We start from the raw sequence: 17,447 nt of genomic DNA, 5'->3' as shown, positions 1-17,447 counted from the left end.
TTTACAACCATCAGATCTTGTGAGACTTATTCACTATCATGAGAACAGCATGGGAAAGACCTGCCCCCATGACTCAATTACCTCCCCCCAGGTCCCTCCCACAACACATGGGAATTCAAGATGAGATTTGGGTGAAGACACAGCCAAACCATATCATTCCACCCCTGGTTCCTCCCGAATCTCACGTCTTCACATTTCAAAGTCAATCATGCCTTCCCAACAGTCCCCAAAGTCATAACTCATGTCAGCATTAACTCAAAAGTCCACAGTCCAAAGTCTCATCTGAGACAAGGTAAATCCCTTCCACCTATGAGCCTGTAAAATCAAAAGCAAGTGAGTTACTTCCTAGATACAATGGGAATGCAGGTATGGGGTAAATATAGCCATTCCAAATGGGAGAAATTGGTCAAAACAAAGAGGTTACAGGCCCCACACAAGTCAGAAATCCAGTGGAGAAGTCAAGTATTAAAGCTCCAAAATGATTTCCTTTGACTCCATGTCTCATATCCAGGTCAAGCTGATGCAAGAAGTAGGCTCTCATGGCCTTGGGCAGCTCTGCCCATATGGATTTGAAGGGTATATCCGACCCCCGGCTGGTTTCACAGGTTGTCATTGAGTGTCTGTGGCTTTTCCAGGTGCATGGTACAAGCTGTTGGTGGATCTACTAATCTGAGATCTGGAGGATGGTGGCCATCTTCTCACAGATCCACTAGGCAGTTGCCCAGTACAGACTCTGTAAGGGGGATCCAACCCCACATTTTCCTTCTGCACTATCCTAGCAGAGGCTTTCCATAAGGGCCCTGCCCCTGCAGCAAACTTCTGCCTGGGCATCCAGGAGTTTCCATACAGCCTCTGAAATCTAGGCAGAGGTCCCAAACCTCAATTCTTGACTTCTGTGCACTGGCAGGCTCAACACCACATGGAAGCTGCCAAGGCTTGACACTGGCACCCTCTGACGCCATGGCCTGAGCCCTATATTGGCCCCTTTCAGCTATGGCTGGAGTGGCTGGGATGCAGGGCACCAAGTCCCTAGACTGCAGACAGCACGGGGACTCTGAGCCTGGCCCATGAGACTTTTTCCTCCTAAACCTCCAGACCTGTGATGGGAAGTGCTGCTGTGAAGACCTCTGAGATGCCCTAGAGACATTTTCCCCATTGCCTTGGCAATTAATATTCGGTTCCTGGTTATTTATATAAATTTCTGCAGCCAGCTTGAATTTCTTCTCAGAAAATGGGTTTTTCTTTTCTATTGCATTGTCAGGCTGCAAATTTTCTGAACTTTTATGCTCTGCTTCCGTTATTAAACTGAATGCCTTTAACAGCACCCAAGTCATGTCTTGAATGGTTTGCTGCTTAGAAATTTCTTCTGCCAGATACCCTAAATCATCTCTTTCAAGTTCAAAGTTCTACAGATCTCTGGGGCAGGGAAAAATGCCTCCAGTCCTTTTGCTAAACCATAACAAGAGTCACCTTTGCTCCAGTTCCCAGCAAGTTCCTCATCTCCATCTGAGACCTCCTAAACCTGGACCTTACTGTTCACATTACTATCAGCATTCTTGTCAAAGCCACTTAACAACTCTGGAGGAAGTTCCAAACTTTCCCACATTTTTCTGTCTTCTTCTGAGCCCTCTGAACTGTTCCAACCTCTGCCTGTTACTCAGTTCCAAAGTTGCTTCCACATTTTCGGGTATCTTTTCAGCAGCACCCCACTCTACTGGTACCAATTTACTGTATTCGTTCATTTTCACACTGCTGATAAAGACATACCTGAGACTGGGCAATTTACAAAAGAAAGATATTTAATGGACTTACAGTTCCACATGGCTGAGGAGGCCTCATAATCATGGCAGAAGGTGAAAGGCCCATCTCACATGGCAGCACACAAGAGAACAGAGCTCTTGCAGGGAAGCTCCTCTTTTTACAACTATCGGCTCTTGTGAGACTCATCCACTATCACGAGAACAGCATGGGAAAGACCTGCCCCCATGATTCAATTACCTCCCACTAGGTCCCTCCCACAACATGTGGAACTTCAAGGTGAGATTTGGGTGGGGACACAGCCAAACCTTAACAGTTGGATACCCTAGAAACTTGTGAGTGTTAGAAGTAATGTCAAAGCCACTAAACCATGGGGGGTCGGGGTGGGCGGCGGGAGTTAAATGCAGCAAAATCATGGCAATGGCCGATATAAGATATAAGTGGTGACCATTTTATTATTAACTTGAATAAGATAAATGGGAAGAAATTAAGACAAAAAGAAATGTTATAAAGGCAAGATAGGTGGAAAAGATTTTGGTCAAGATCCAGGCAAATGTCAGCCAAAGTTCAACTGAAGTCTGTGTCGCATGCTAGGACGTAGATGAGTTCAACTGAAGTCTATATTGCATGCTAGAACAGAGATGAGTTGGGGGGGTGCAGGCAGGAGAGCTTCAAATTTTCATTTTATAAAGCAAAACTGAATCTCAGGGAGATAGAGTTACAAGCTTACTGTATGGCAGAAGTAAGTCATTATTTTTATCTGTCATCTCTGCAATGGAAGTCCTACCCATACTTCAAAGGTCAATTCAAAAGCCACCCTCTGTTCAATCAGGCACGAGAAAGAAATAAAGGGTATTCAATTAGGAAAAGAGGAAGTCAAATTGTCCCTGTTTGCAGATGACATGATTGTATATTTAGAAAACCCTATCATCTCAGCCCCAAATCTCCTTGAGCTGATACGCAACTTCAGCAAAGTCTCAGGATACAAAATTAATGTGTGAAAATCACAAGCATTCTTATACACCAATAACAGACACACAGAGAGCCAAATCATGAGTGAACTCCCATTCACAATTGCTTCAAAGAGAATAAAATACCTAGGAATCCAACTTACAAGGGATGTGAAGGACCTCTTCAAGGAGAACTACAAACCACTGCTCAACGAAATAAAAGAGGACACAAACAAATGGAAGAACATACCATGCTCATGGATAGGAAGAATCAATATCGTGAAAATGGCCATACTGCCCAAGGTAATTTATAGATTCAATGCCATCCCCATCAAGCTACCAATGACTTTCTTCACAGAATCAGAAAAAAAAACTACTTTAAAGTTCATGTAGAACCAAAAAAGAGCCCACATTGCCAAGACAATCCTAAGCAAAAAGAACAAAGCTGGAGGCATCATGCTACCTGACTTCAAACTATACTACAAGGCTACAGTAACCAAAACTGCATGGTACTGGTACCAAAACAGAGATATAGACCAATGAAACAGAACAGAGCCCTCAGAAATAATACCACACATCTACAACCATTTGATCTTTGACAAACCTGACAAAAACAAGAAATGAGGAAAGGATTCCCTATTTAATAAATGGTGCTGGGAAAACTGGCTAGCCATATGCAGAAAGCTGAAACTGGATCCCTTCCTCACACCTTATACAAAAATTAACTCAAGATGGATTAAAGACTTAAATGTTAAACCTAAAACCATAAAAACCCTAGAAGACAACGAGGCAATACCATTCAGGACATAGGCATGGGCAAGGATATCATGTCTAAAACATCAAAAGCAATGGCAACAAAAGCCAAAATTGACAAATTGGATCTAATTAAACGAGCTTCTGCACAGCAAAAGAAACTATCATCAGAGTGAACAGACAACCTACAGAATGGGAGAAAATTTTTGCAATCTACTCATCTGACAAAGGGCTAATATCCAGAATCCACAAAGAACTCAAACAAATTTACAAGAAAAAAACAAACAACCCCATCAAAAAGTGGGTGAAGGATATGAATAGACACTTCTCAAAAGAAGACATTTATGCAGCCAACAGACATATGAAAAAATGCTCATCATCACTGGCCATCAGAGAAATGCAAATTAAAACCACAATGAGATACCATTTCACATCAGTTAGAATGGCAATCATTAAAAAGTCAGGAAACAACAGGTGCTGGAGAGGATGTGGAGAAACAGGAACACTTTTACACTGTTGGTGGGACTGTAAACTAGTTCAACCATTGTGGAAGATAGTGTGGCGATTCCTCAAGGATCTAGAACTAGAAATACCATTTGACCCAGCCATCCCATTACTGGGTATATACCCAAAGGATTATAAATCATGCTTCTATAAAGACACATGCACACGTATGTTTATTGCGGCACTATTTACAATAGCAAAGACTTGGAACCAACAAAAATGTCCATCAATGATAGACTGGATTAAGAAAATGTGGCACATATACACCATGGAATGCTATGCAGCCATAAAAAAGGATGAGTTCATGTCCTTTGTAGGGACATGGATGCAGCTGGAAACCATCATTCTGAGCAAACTATCACAAGGACAGAAAACCAAACACCGCATGTTCTCACTCATAGGTGGGAATTGAACAATGAGAACACACAGGAAGGGGAACATCACATACTGGGGCCTGTCGTGAGGTAGGGGGAGCGGGGAGGGATAGCATTAGGAGATATACCTAATGTAAATGATGAGTTAATGGGTGCAGCACACCAACATGGCACATGTATACATACGTAACAAACCTGCACGTTGTGCACATGTACCCTAGAACTTAAAGTTAAAAAAAAAAAAACCCAAAAAACAAAAGCCACCCTCTGTTACTTCCCTGTTTTTCCTAACTCCTGATCTCTTTCACCTCTGAAATTCTGCAGATTTTAGTAGTGTTTATGTAACAATTTCTACTTATATTTTGGTCACTTGTATGTAATGTCTTAGCTTTCATAGTCTTCAGACTGTATACACAATGTATGCGACAACCATAAACTTTTGTTGACATGAATAAATGAATGGACCAGGCACAGTAGCTCAAGTCTGTAATCACAACACTTTGGGAGGCCAAAGCGGGAGGATCTTTTGAGCCCAGGAGTTTGAGACTAGCCTGGGCAACATAGTGAGACCTTGTCTCTACAAATAATAAAAAATTAGCCAGGTGTGGTGGCATGTGCCTGTCGTCCTAACTACTCAGGAGACTGAGGCAGAAGGGTCGCTTGAATCTAGGAGAGACTGCAGTAAGCTATGATGGCACCACTGCATTCCAGCCTGGGTGACAGAGGCTTGGAAGTTGTCCCAAAAATAAATAAATAAATTTCAAGACCATTTAATGGACAGATTCCTTAACCCTGTCTGAATTTAAAAACCAAACAGTTTTGTCTTGTTTTTCCTGGCTTACTATCGTGTTCCTGTTGCAGGCTGCTTGAACTCAAAGAAAGAGGCTCACTGATGAGTATGTAGGCAGGGAGGGCCTTCAACATAGTGTGTCCTCTTGCTGGAGAGAAAAGAATAGGAAGAAAAATGAAATGTACCCTGTCCTCATCATTTTTTTCTCTTTTTCAATAAATGACCTTCATGAATTCAACTTGTTTTATTTCTCCCTGTTCCTATGAAACCAGAAGGTAAGTTTTTTAGGGTTTCTCCTTAGAGCATTCTATTACCTCCATGTTATGATTCCAGTAAATAAATAAATTCTAGGGACCTTTAGTAGACCAAAGGCCAGACGATGTCAGCTTTTCTCTGCTTTCTACTTTGAGTGACAGTCAGGTAGTACCAATGCAACCCAAACTTGGCTAGTGTGGTGTGGGGTCACAGAACCAAATTAGTCAGATGTATGGTAGCTAACTGATCATTTCAAAGTAAGAAAGGATGGATTTAAAACTTTTGCTATTATTATGATGATGGTAAAAGAGAAGTCATTATGAAATTACATTAAAAGAAAAAAGATGGTTTATACCTAAAGGAGGAATTAACAGCTGGGAAATAAAGATTTTTTTTTTTTTTTCCTGTCAGTGAGCACTTGTGAATTTAGAACCCCAAGGAGTGAGTCACTGAAATGTCCCAACAGATAACATATTGTTAATCTTTTTCTTCTCCTAGAAAATCCGACGTGAGAGACTAAAAATCTAAAATAAAGTCCACTGCCTATCAAATATCTGGAGAAACTAATGGTAGAACAGTGATGAGACCAAAACAAAATAAAACAATCAGCTGATCTAATTCCAAGAACTAGAGAGGGTGTGTTTTGATTTCTGCAAAGTTCTGGAAAGCAAAGCATCTGGGCAAATTCTTAACTCCTTAAGGGCAGAGCTCTGCTTTATTTTGCCTATGAATTCCCTTTAGTGCTCAGTGGCGCAGAGTAGGTGCTTGGTACATGTTTGCTGCATTAAAAGCTTTGAGCCATACTTGGCATAGCAAAGGCAACCATGTGCCTATGTTAGTTACCTCTCATATCAAGCCTTTCTGAGTCAATCTTCTGTGTTCTTTGTACTTCACAAATTGGTGACAGAAAAGCAGATGCCCTTAGTCTTTTGTACTATCTGTTCTAAGCCTGGGTTTCACAGTTACTTCTTTCCATTTTTGTGTGTGTGCTAGTGAAAAAGTGATGACTTTTCTGGTAAATGATGTATGTTTCCACTGCCTCTAAAGATGCTACATCAAAAGACCTCCAGGACTCCTATTTTTCATGCCTAGCAACTATTATTGATGGGAATTCGGTCTCAGAGTTTAATAATTTCATTCCCAAATCTCTGGGGTGCAGAGAGCTAGGCTCGGGGCGGGGGGAGGTCCACGTTTGACTTAAATACCTGTCCCTCTTGTTCCCACTCATAGGCCCATTTCGCAGTAATGAGCCAGACAGCTCTGCCTAGAGAGCCTATTGCTTTTTTTTTTTAAATAATTTTCTTGATCTTAAAAGCATACATTTTATTGTTAAAAAGTGATTGCAGATAACCGTATGGAGTAAAAAGGAAGAGTGTTCCAATCTTTTGCCATCCTATCATTGATCCCTTTCACCAGAGGTTACCGCTGATAACATCCTGACCTTCAGAGATTCAGACAGATTACATCACTGCCAACGTTTGAAAAAAGAAAAATCTTACATTCAAAATAATTCTGTCTGCATGCCTTCCCATAGTTCATTTTACAGTTTTGATGAGACACTGGTCAGGTACTATAAAAGATCTGAAAGTTATTACTCCCAGTACATCCTGTGTGTGGTACAGACTGTCAAACGTACACCTTGTATTATTCTTCATACATCCTGGATTCCTGGGGAGAGGGTGTATGATGTGGGCGTGTTTCGTGTGCTTGATATCTATAAATACACTCAGAGGCTGCTCAAAGCTGCTCACTGTTATTTCAGCACATTCACTATTCCCAGTTTTTACATACACCCGCACCCTCACAAAAAAGGAGTAAAACTGAATTTATTTCTGTGATCATGACCATGATTCCAGATAATTTGCTACAAAACTAGTCATCATTTTCTAGGTGGACCTAACCTCAAACATGCAAAATTAACTTCTAGTTTTTCAGCAGCGATGTGTAGAACACTCTGTTTCTACTCGTTTTCTTGACCTCCTTCAGGGCTGACTTCTGAGATACTGACTTCTATTTATGCCTCCACCTGCCTTCTGCAGTTTGACTCAGGGATCATCTTCTTTTAGCTCGTGACTCTGACTCCATTTTTCTGCTAAAGCTTTTCTTTTTTTTTTCTCCAGGAATCCCAACCCACAGGTCTTCCACCCACTGCTGCCTGTATCCTGCCCTTGCAGTCTGCACTTATCTGGAGGATGAGACCTTGACAGTGTTCAGGGCCCATCATGATCGGCCCCTATTCACCCAGCCGGCCTCGTCTCGCATGGCTCTTTCTCATATGTAACATTGTGGTTAGGAGCATAGATTCATGAGCCAGTGTCTGGGTCCAAATCTTGTCTTTGTTTCTTCTAAGTTATGGGTTACTTAACACCGTATGAACTTCATTTTCCTCATCTGGAAAATGGGGATCTTAGTCCAGTTACCTACATCACAGGGTTTTTATAAAGGCAGTGGGTGGACTGTTGCAATAATAGCAAACCCAGTGAATCATGCCTGAAACCATGCTCTTGCAGAGTCCCCTTTGACACTGATTTTGGGTTTGGTCATGTGGCCTGCCTTGACTGACGGCACAAGCAGATATTTGATATGTGCTTGCACGTTGAGTTTTGTACTCATTTGCTTGCTGGTTTTTGGAACTCGACCACCACCTGAAAAAGCCTAGGGTAGCCTGCTGGATTCTGAGAGACGCTTGTCTCAATGGACTCTATCCCCCAAGTCAACTGAGACAGGCAGGTGGGGGAACATCTGGGACTAGCCAGCCCCAGCAAACTTGCCAAGTGATTGCAAATACATAAATAATTCCAGCTATTATATGGAGCAAAAAAATGGACTGTGCTAGCCCAAATTGCCAACTCACAGAATCTTGAGCTAATAAATGGTGAAGGAGTCACTAAGTTTTGGGGTGATTTGTTATGTAGCCACAGTTAACTGATAGAAAGACAAGGGAGTTTTTACTTGGTACATGCAAAGTATTTAGAAAAGTGTCTGACACATGGTATGTCAGTAGTTGTTTATTATTATTTATCATTAGCTTGAGTCATAGGGGTCATCCTGGAAACTCCTGAATAGGCTGAGCCTTCTTATGCTTCCACGCCTCTGCATATGATTACAGTTTTCAAAAATGCATTCACTGACTGCCTACCTCCTATGTATCCTTCAAGAAGGGGGATATTTAAAATATTTAACAATTAGTGTGGCATGGGCACCATTAATCAGAATCAGGTGTGTCCCACCTAAATGTCAGGTCTGCCTTCAAGACTCTGATGAAGCAGCACCATCATCTGTCACCTGGGTTATTGTAATACCTCATCAGATTTCTCTGCTTCTCTTCTTACATCTCTCCATCCTCACCCCATAGTTTGCTCTAAACATGGTTGTCATTTTCCAATGGAAATGATCCTTTAAAAATGTAAGTCAGATCATATCACCACGCAGAGAATCAAAGCTGCAATGGTTCTTCAGTTCACTCAGAGTAAGATCTAAGGTCCTTGCAATGGTTCACAAGTCCTGCAAGTTCTGAGTCTTCCACTCCTGCTCCTTACCTCTCTGATTTTTCTCTCCTTCCTTCATTGTGCTCCAGCCACACTGATCTTCTTGTTCTTTCTCAAAAATCCTACCTTAGAGATTTTGTTCTAGCTGTTATTTCTTCTCAAAATGCTTGTCCTAAAAGAACAGACTTGCCTATTTCACCTTTTCCAAGTCTTTGCTCAAATACTTCTCAATGAAATCTAAACTATTAATCTGCAACCTGCTCCCTAATGTTACCCTACACTCTCACTCTCCCTTTTACTCTATCACCTTCTGTAATAGTCAGGAATCCCCCAGAGAAGCAGAACCAGAAGGATATATATATATATATATATGGAGATATATATATATATATATATGAATATATATATATGGATATATATACACAGAAGGATGTGTGTGTGTGTGTGTGTGTGTGTGTATGTGTGTGTGTATATATATATATCCTTGCAAGGAACTGGCTTATGCAACTGTGGGGGCTGGCTAGGCAAACCAAGATCTGTAGGGCAGGCTGTCAGAAAAAACAGACTGAATTCCCAAGCACAAGCTAAGGCTTCAGTCCATAGGCAGAATTATTTGTTTTTTTAGGGAAACCGCAGTTCTACTTGTAAGGTCTTTCACCTAATTGGATCTGTTCTAATCTGGCCCATCTGGATTTCTAGGATGATGGTCACAGCAACACCTACACTGGTGTTTGATTGAATAACTAAGGACTATAGCCTGGCCAATTGGCACATAAAATTGGCCATCACATCTTCTAATATACTATATAATTTTCTAATTTCTTATGTCTATCATCTCTCTCCTTCACTAAAATATAAGTTCCATGAGCATTGGGGATGTTTTTGTTTGCTGATATATTTCACAGTAAATATTCAATAGATGTTTGTTGAATTAAATAGAAACATCACATCCCCAGGAAGTCTTTTGACTACCCGCTGTCCTCAAAGCAGACACCTACCTACCCTAAATTAGGCGCCAATCTTCTTCTTTCTACCTCCTGGTTAGCTAAATCCATCCACTTTAATTAGACTGATTTAACCTCATTCCAAGAGATTAAGTAAAGCACCAGGAATAACTAAGCATCTTATGGTTTTATTTATTTAACTTACCTCTTTGCTCCCATTAGCCTCCTATTTTGCATCTATTCCTTTAGCTTTCTTCTACTTCTTTCTTCTATTCGAATCATTAGGAAAAATAAAAAGGAGGATGTATTATGATGAAATTTATAAAAATCAGCCTTACACTAAAGGCAGTGATGACTTGTTTGATATCTCCACCTGCAAAAATAGTCTTTCAATTTAGCAGCATGCCTCCATTTATTTTACCAGCATTTATTAAGCACCAAATATGTCAGACATTGTATAAAGTACTGAGACCATGGAAATAAAAATCAATGTCAATGCTTATAATCTTTAGTAATTATTAACTGTCATATATTATCGATCATACAATTAATCCTATCAATTATTTCTTATTTCTCATTAATTAAGCCTTTATTAATTATTAGTTCATTATTGGTATACACAGTGTTTGATATTTAAATCGGCTGTTCACACTGAAAAATTAGGCCGGGTGAGGTGGCTCATGCCTATAATCCCAGCACTTTGGGAGGCCAAGGCAGGTGGATCACCTAAGGTCAGGAGTTCGAGACCAGCCTGGCCAACATGGTGAAACCCCGTCTCTACTAAAAACACAAAAATTAGCCAGGCATGGTTGTGGGTGTCTGTAATCCCAGCTACTTGGGAGGTTGAGGCAGGAGAATCGCTTGAACCCGGGAGGCAGATGTTGCAGTGAGCTGAAATTGCACCATTGTACTCCAACCTGGGTGACAAGAGGGAAACTTCATCTAAAAAATAATGGAAATATTAGAATATTTTACATAGAAAACAGAATTTCTAGCTTCCCTTGAAATATCAAAAGATATAACAAAATGACCTGCATTTTTACATAGAATAAGCAGCTCAGATTTGAGACATGGGCTCTCCATTTCTAATTCACCATATTCACTACTTCTCTGCATTGCTTCTCAACATTAAGGTCAGGTATCAGTTGCTATTTATCACCTTACAGCTAGCCTGATTAGTTATTTAGCTACCCTCCCGGCCTCCTGCATGGATTTCATTTGTGTATCCCTAGTCTAGTGCGTTGTATATGAGGATACATTACTAAAACACTTTTTAACTCTGCAAAATAATTCTGCTTCTGTGACATAATTTGGTGTTCACAGTAAATCTAAGATGTAGGTAGGCCAAGCATTTTTGGCTCCATTTTTTTACACAACGTAATGAAAAATTGAAGTGGTTAATTTATGGATTTGGGGTCTAGTAGTGGTTCTAGAATTTACATGTCCCCGTTAGCTACCTTAAGTCTAAAGAGTATTGCAGAGGGATCTCACCGCCTTCCTCACTTTCCCCAGTGCGAGATTTTAGACTGAAGTAGGTCAACGACTGGGAGGGGCAGAAAAACGAACACAAAGTTAAATTTGGAATTTTAACTATTACTTAAGACTGAGTTGTGGCATTTTAGGACTAAGTGGCTGGGGGACTTTTATTATCTGAGAGTCATGGGCCTGTTCGATATTTCATCTTAGGACAGAAAAAGATCACACCAATGAATACATGTGTAAAGGGACAATGGAAGCAAAAATCGAATTTTTCTATGCAATCAAAATGTTTCATATTTATTCAGCTTACCAGTTACAGAGATGCACACACACCACACAGATACTTTTTTTTCTTTTACATACACGGACTCATACTATCTACAGTGTTTTGTTGTTGTTGTCGTTGTTGAGACAGGGTCTCACTCTGCCATCCAGAATGGAGTGCAGTGGCGTGATCACGAGTCATTGCAGCCTGGATCTCCTTGGACTCAGGTGATCCTCCCACATCAGCCTCCTGAGTAGGTGGGACTACAGATGCATGCTACCATACCTGGCTAATATTTGTATTTTTTATAGAGACAGGGTTTCATCATGTTGCCCAGGCTGGTAATATTTTCTAACTTGCTTTTTCCTTTTAACAATATGTCGTCTTTTATGACATTAAGTTTTCTTATACTGTATCAATTTTAATGGTCTCATAGTAGTCTACTATATGGTGGTTTTATAATAATATTTATCCAGTAACCTGTGGGCCAGTTTGGTTTTCCAATGTATTATTATATAAATAAGTTGCAGTAAATATTCTTGTAGCTGACTCATGTGCATGTATGAATACTTCTTTTTTTTTTTTTTGAGACCGAGTCTCACTCTATTGCCCAGGCTAGCATTCAGTGGGACCATCTCAGCTCACTGGAACCTTTGCCTCTCAGTTTAAAGTGATTCTCCTGCCTCCGCCTCCCAAGCAGCTGCGATTACAGGTGTCTGCCACTACGCCTGGCTAATTTTTGTATTTTTAGTAGAGACTGGGTTTCACCATGTTGGCCAGCTGGTCTTGAACTCCTGGCCTCAAGTGATCCACCTGCCTCAGCCTCCCAAAGCGCTGGGATTACAGGCCTCAGTTACCACACCTGGCCATATGGTTACGTCTTTAGGATAAATTCCTAGAAGTGGAATTGCTGTATCACAGGATACACGTATTTTTAAAATTTTGATGCACGTGTAATGACTCCTTAATCAATGTCCTTCCTTCCCAAATCTCCCAACTCCTAACTAGGTCTAACTACTTCAGCCAGATAAATCTCACTAAATATCATACTTGAATATTGTATTCCCTTGTTAAAAAGTCTCAGTGGTTTCTAGCTTATTAGATAAATTTAAAAACTTTGGGGGTGTGGGGGGGTGCCCTGAGAAAATATCTCATCTTGACTTCTTTAATCTCACTTACCGCTCTTCAATTCCAGTTGGAGCTGACCTGTACTTTTCGCCAGGTCCAACATTTCTATTTTTTTTTTCCCCTACACGAGGAAGCTGCTCCCTTTTCTTCTCTGCTAATTTAAATCCTATATGTCCCCTGAAGTCCAGATCAAATTATACCTCTTCCAGAAAGTGTTACTGGAATAATCCCACCCCCAAATTATCATTGCACCCATAACTCATATTCCTCGATAACTTTAGTACATATAGCCTAAAATTTCCTCGGGGTGAGCAAGCTGTTTCTGGGCAGGTTATATTTTGAATCTGCCTCCACAGCAAACACAGTGCTAAGTTCTGAATCTTGAAAAGGACTGTAAAAGTGTACAATGAGTTACTGGAGAAAGTTCTTGAATATTCCCTGAATGCCTTTAAAATTGGTTATACTCCCATTTGAAATTAGGTAAATGGACTAAATGAGTTTTCAAAGAGGCTTCAGCCATATTTTTCTAAGAGTATAATTATAATTAGTTATTGATGAAGTATGAATCATTTTCAGCTGGCCCTGTGAAAGACACCTCCACTTACTCACAAAAATTATTTGGTATGGAATAAGGTATGAGAAAAAAAAATCTCTCAAAGATAATTTAATCACCACAATTACCAAAGTAGTTGGTGGTGGTCACATGATGGATTTTGAAAACCATGTAAGTGAGGTTCCATTGTATAAAGATATTTTTATTCACAGCTTATGATACAAAACTGAACCAATGAATTTTCAAATTATCCTAGATACTGAACATTAAGAAAAACTTTGATTCATTTAAAAATACATAAATTATTTTCATTTCACCCCCCCCAAAGTATGGTGCTTCACTGTTCCAAAAATACTACACATTCAAATAAACTGTAATTATGAACACATATAGCTTCTCGTTAGAACTTTAAAAATGAATTGTGTTAAATAAAATGCATGTTGCTGCAATATTTAAATATGCTTTAAAGTAAATCATTATTATAAGTAGGCATGTAATTACTATGACTTTAGGAAGGTTTAACTGGGAACTAAAATACAAAAGAATAAAATTTCTGCAGCTTTTGACCAAAATACAATGAAAAATCATAGACAGAAAAAGTAAAATTTGGAACAAAAGATATGAAAAATAGAGAATATAGAAATATTAAGAACTTCAGGCATTGTAAAATCCAATTTAAAAAAAAAACTAATCTTTACTGGAGGAATAGTGGCTTTGAATCTATCTCCCTAAGGATTAGAGCAAAAATAAGATTTCCAAAAGAGTGGGTGTGTTTTGGTCAGAATGGAGGAGGAAATTGTCTGTGGTACTAAGATGCAATGTAGTACTCACCTGGCACTAGGTACTATTTAACCTAATGCATTAGTCAACCTTCTCATATTCAAGTTTTCCCCTGAAATTTGTATTATTTTAACTCCTAGATGTACTGGCAACTGGCAGCTGAGCTCTCCCTGCCTGGGTCTCCCACAGCTACAGCAAATTGGCAGTAAGCCTTCCTTAGCAGCTGCTAATGGGCTGAAGGTAACTACAGCATGATTCCACTTACATGAAACAAATACAAACCCACCTATTTCCGTGTGTACCACATATATATTCAACTACACAGAAAAATATTTGAAAAGATACACTTAAAACTGTTAACATATGCTACTTCTGGTGAGAAGATTAAGGGAAAGGTCAATGAGAACTTTCATTTTATGGTTTGAATTTTTACTATAAGAATGTAATCATTTTCTTTCCAGTAAAGCCTTATGGAAGAAAAAATGTAATCATGTATTATTTGCTTTAAATTATTTAAAAAATTAGCAACCAAGAAAGCAGCCCTGGGATGCCAGCTAATACCCAGAGCAATGTGAAGAACAATGTAGTTGACCACAGAAAGTTGCATTACCAGTTTCTTCAGGGGCCAATAACTTTATGAGAGTGAATCTATCTTTATACCAGGTGTCCTTGATCTGGCTAATCTACAGCTTTCTGCTGGACATTTTACTGGGATATCTTGAGGTTACTGCAAACTCTGTAGGCCTAAAACCACACACATCATCATCTATCCCACGTGACTTTCTTATTTTTACCAGCTCTATCATCGTATTTTCAGGCTACTTCATCCTCCTTATCCCCCATACCAAATTAGTCACTGAGTCACGTTTATTCCACCATTGCCATTTGGCTTTTTCATTTGTGCCACACTATGCTACTTCATGCTTTTATCATATCATGCAGACACTTTTTTTCTTTTCTTTTTTTTTTAGATGGAGTCTCATTCTGTTGCTCAGGCTGGAGTGCAGTGGCACCATATCAGCTCGCTGCAACCTCTGCCCGCCAGGCTGAAGTGATTCTCATGCAACAGCCTCCTGAGTAGCTAGGATTACAGGTGTGTGCCACCACACCAGGATAATTTTTGTATTTTTTAGTAGAGACAGGGTTTTGCCATGTTGGCCAGGCTGGTCTTGAACTCCTGGTCTTAAGTGATCCACCCACCTCAGCCTCCCAAATTGCTGAGATTATGGGCCTGAGTCACCACACTTAGCCCGCAGATAAAGTCTTGTAATAGTTTCCCAGATAATCTTCCTGTTTTCAGTCTCTCCCAGCTGTCATTAATTTTGTAAAGCAATGCCAGATTAAAACTCTTACAAGTACAGTTTGTTTATTCTACAACCTGGACAAACACACACACACACGCATGCATGCACATACACGCACGTGCGCGCGCACCCACACACACACACACACGGACTTACCCCTCTAATAACTGTCTACTTACTCCACATAAAGCCTGAAAGGATTTATGGAATCTGATCTTAACATTAACAGCTTGGCTTTATTTCTTAACATTCTATTCTTGGATTATTTGCTTAAAATCCTCCTTTATTATCCACTGAACATATTCTCTTTTCCCACTATGTACTCTTCTCTTTCTTAAGCGCTCAAGTCAGAGTTTATCTTACTTGTGAAGACTCTGTTGTCTGGAATTTTTGTTTAATTAGTTTTATTTATTTAAATTTTTTTGAGATAGAGTCTTACTCTGTTGTCCACGCTAGAGTGCAGTGGCAACATCTTGGCTCACTACAACCTCTAACTCCCAGGTTCAAGTGATTCTTCTGCCTCAGCCTCCCAAGTAGCTGGGATTACAGGCGCGACCACTATGCCCGGCTGAGTGTTTTTGCATTTTCAGTAGATAACGGAGTTTCACCATGTTGGCCAGGCTAGTCTCGAACTGTTGACTTCAGGTGTTCCGTCTGCCTCAGCTTTCCAAAGTGCTGGGATTACAGGCATGAGCCACTGCTTCTACCCTAGTTTTATTTATTTTTTTAGAGACAGGGTCTGGCTGTATCACCCAGGCTAGAGTACAGTGGCACAATCATAGCTCACTACAGTTTTGTACTCCTGGGCTCAAGCAATCCTCCCACCTCAGCCTCCCAAAGTGCTGGGTAATTAGTTTTATTTAAAATTTGGATTTATTTTTGTGACTGAAGTTTATTACAATTATCTTAAGGGGAGAATCTTTGTCCTAAGTTTCATATTATTCCTAACTGCTCCCCCAGATGGACTCACCTATCACAGTGTAATCATCAAAGAAGACATTCAATAAATTTGTTGACTGGTTGACCGACTGAAATCAAAGAAAATTTCTCCGTACCTTCTTTATTTCTGGGGACCATTATTTATATACTTCCAAAAGTAAAAAAGAATAAATTTGATACATTGATGTAGCCATATATCTATTAAAATGCACATTGCTTGAATTTTGAGTTGGAATAAATGTTCCTGGAGGTAAACATTTTGGTTGGTGCCAGTTTATTCACTCAACAGTATTTGTTGAATGTATAATATGTTAGGTATTTTGCTAGGCCCTGGGACTGAACAGACTAAAATTCATGACTTCATAGAGCTTACATTCCAAAGAAGAGAACAGACAATACATGAAATAAACAAGTAAGACAGAGTTGGTCAAATTGTGATAAGTGCCTGGGGAAAAAAACAAATCAGAAAAGAAGTTTAGGGAGTGTTGAGGGTGCAGGGGGAGTGCTAGTTGCAATTTAAAATAGGGTGGTCAGTATTTTCCCTATGTGACATAGAAAAAAAGTTGATACGTATATCTAAATATAATACAATCAAGATTGGCTTGAATCAGTTTGCCTCAGAAAATATGACTTGGAATATTTTTCTCATGATTTAATTTTAGTTGGCTTTTAACAAAGACTTCAAAATGGCAGCTCAGGTTCATTTTTAGTTCAATGAAGAATAGTTCTCATACATATGCAGCCTGGATTTAATTCTATTTCTTGGGTTGGATTATTACCAAGATCTTAACAAGGAAAATGAAGAAATATGGATGCCTCAGGAATTGACTAACCACTTATATCCTGCATTAAACATGCTTCTTTGCATCCAGAAGCTGACTAGTACCAGATTAAGAACTAGAAAGGATTTCTTGGCAAAGGACCCTTTCGTGCAAAAATAATTCCAAGACTTGGGCTGAGCTCAAATTTTAGGATTTATGTGGAAATTCAAGACTTATCTTTTTATATTAGCATGTGAACAATTTGAACAAGTAATACAAACTCCCTGAGGTATGGTCTCCAAAGGTCTAGAGTTTAAGAATATTTTTTATCTCTTATACTCTGCATGTTACTTGTCGAAGTAAAGCATTCATTTCACAGCATTATTCAGTAACACCTTTATTAATGAAAGACACATTTAAAT

The sequence above is a fragment of the Macaca nemestrina genome, chromosome 3 (genome assembly GCF_043159975.1).
Source record: "Macaca nemestrina isolate mMacNem1 chromosome 3, mMacNem.hap1, whole genome shotgun sequence".
NCBI lineage: Eukaryota > Metazoa > Chordata > Mammalia > Primates > Cercopithecidae > Macaca > Macaca nemestrina.
Note: the sequence above shows the minus strand (reverse complement) of the source record.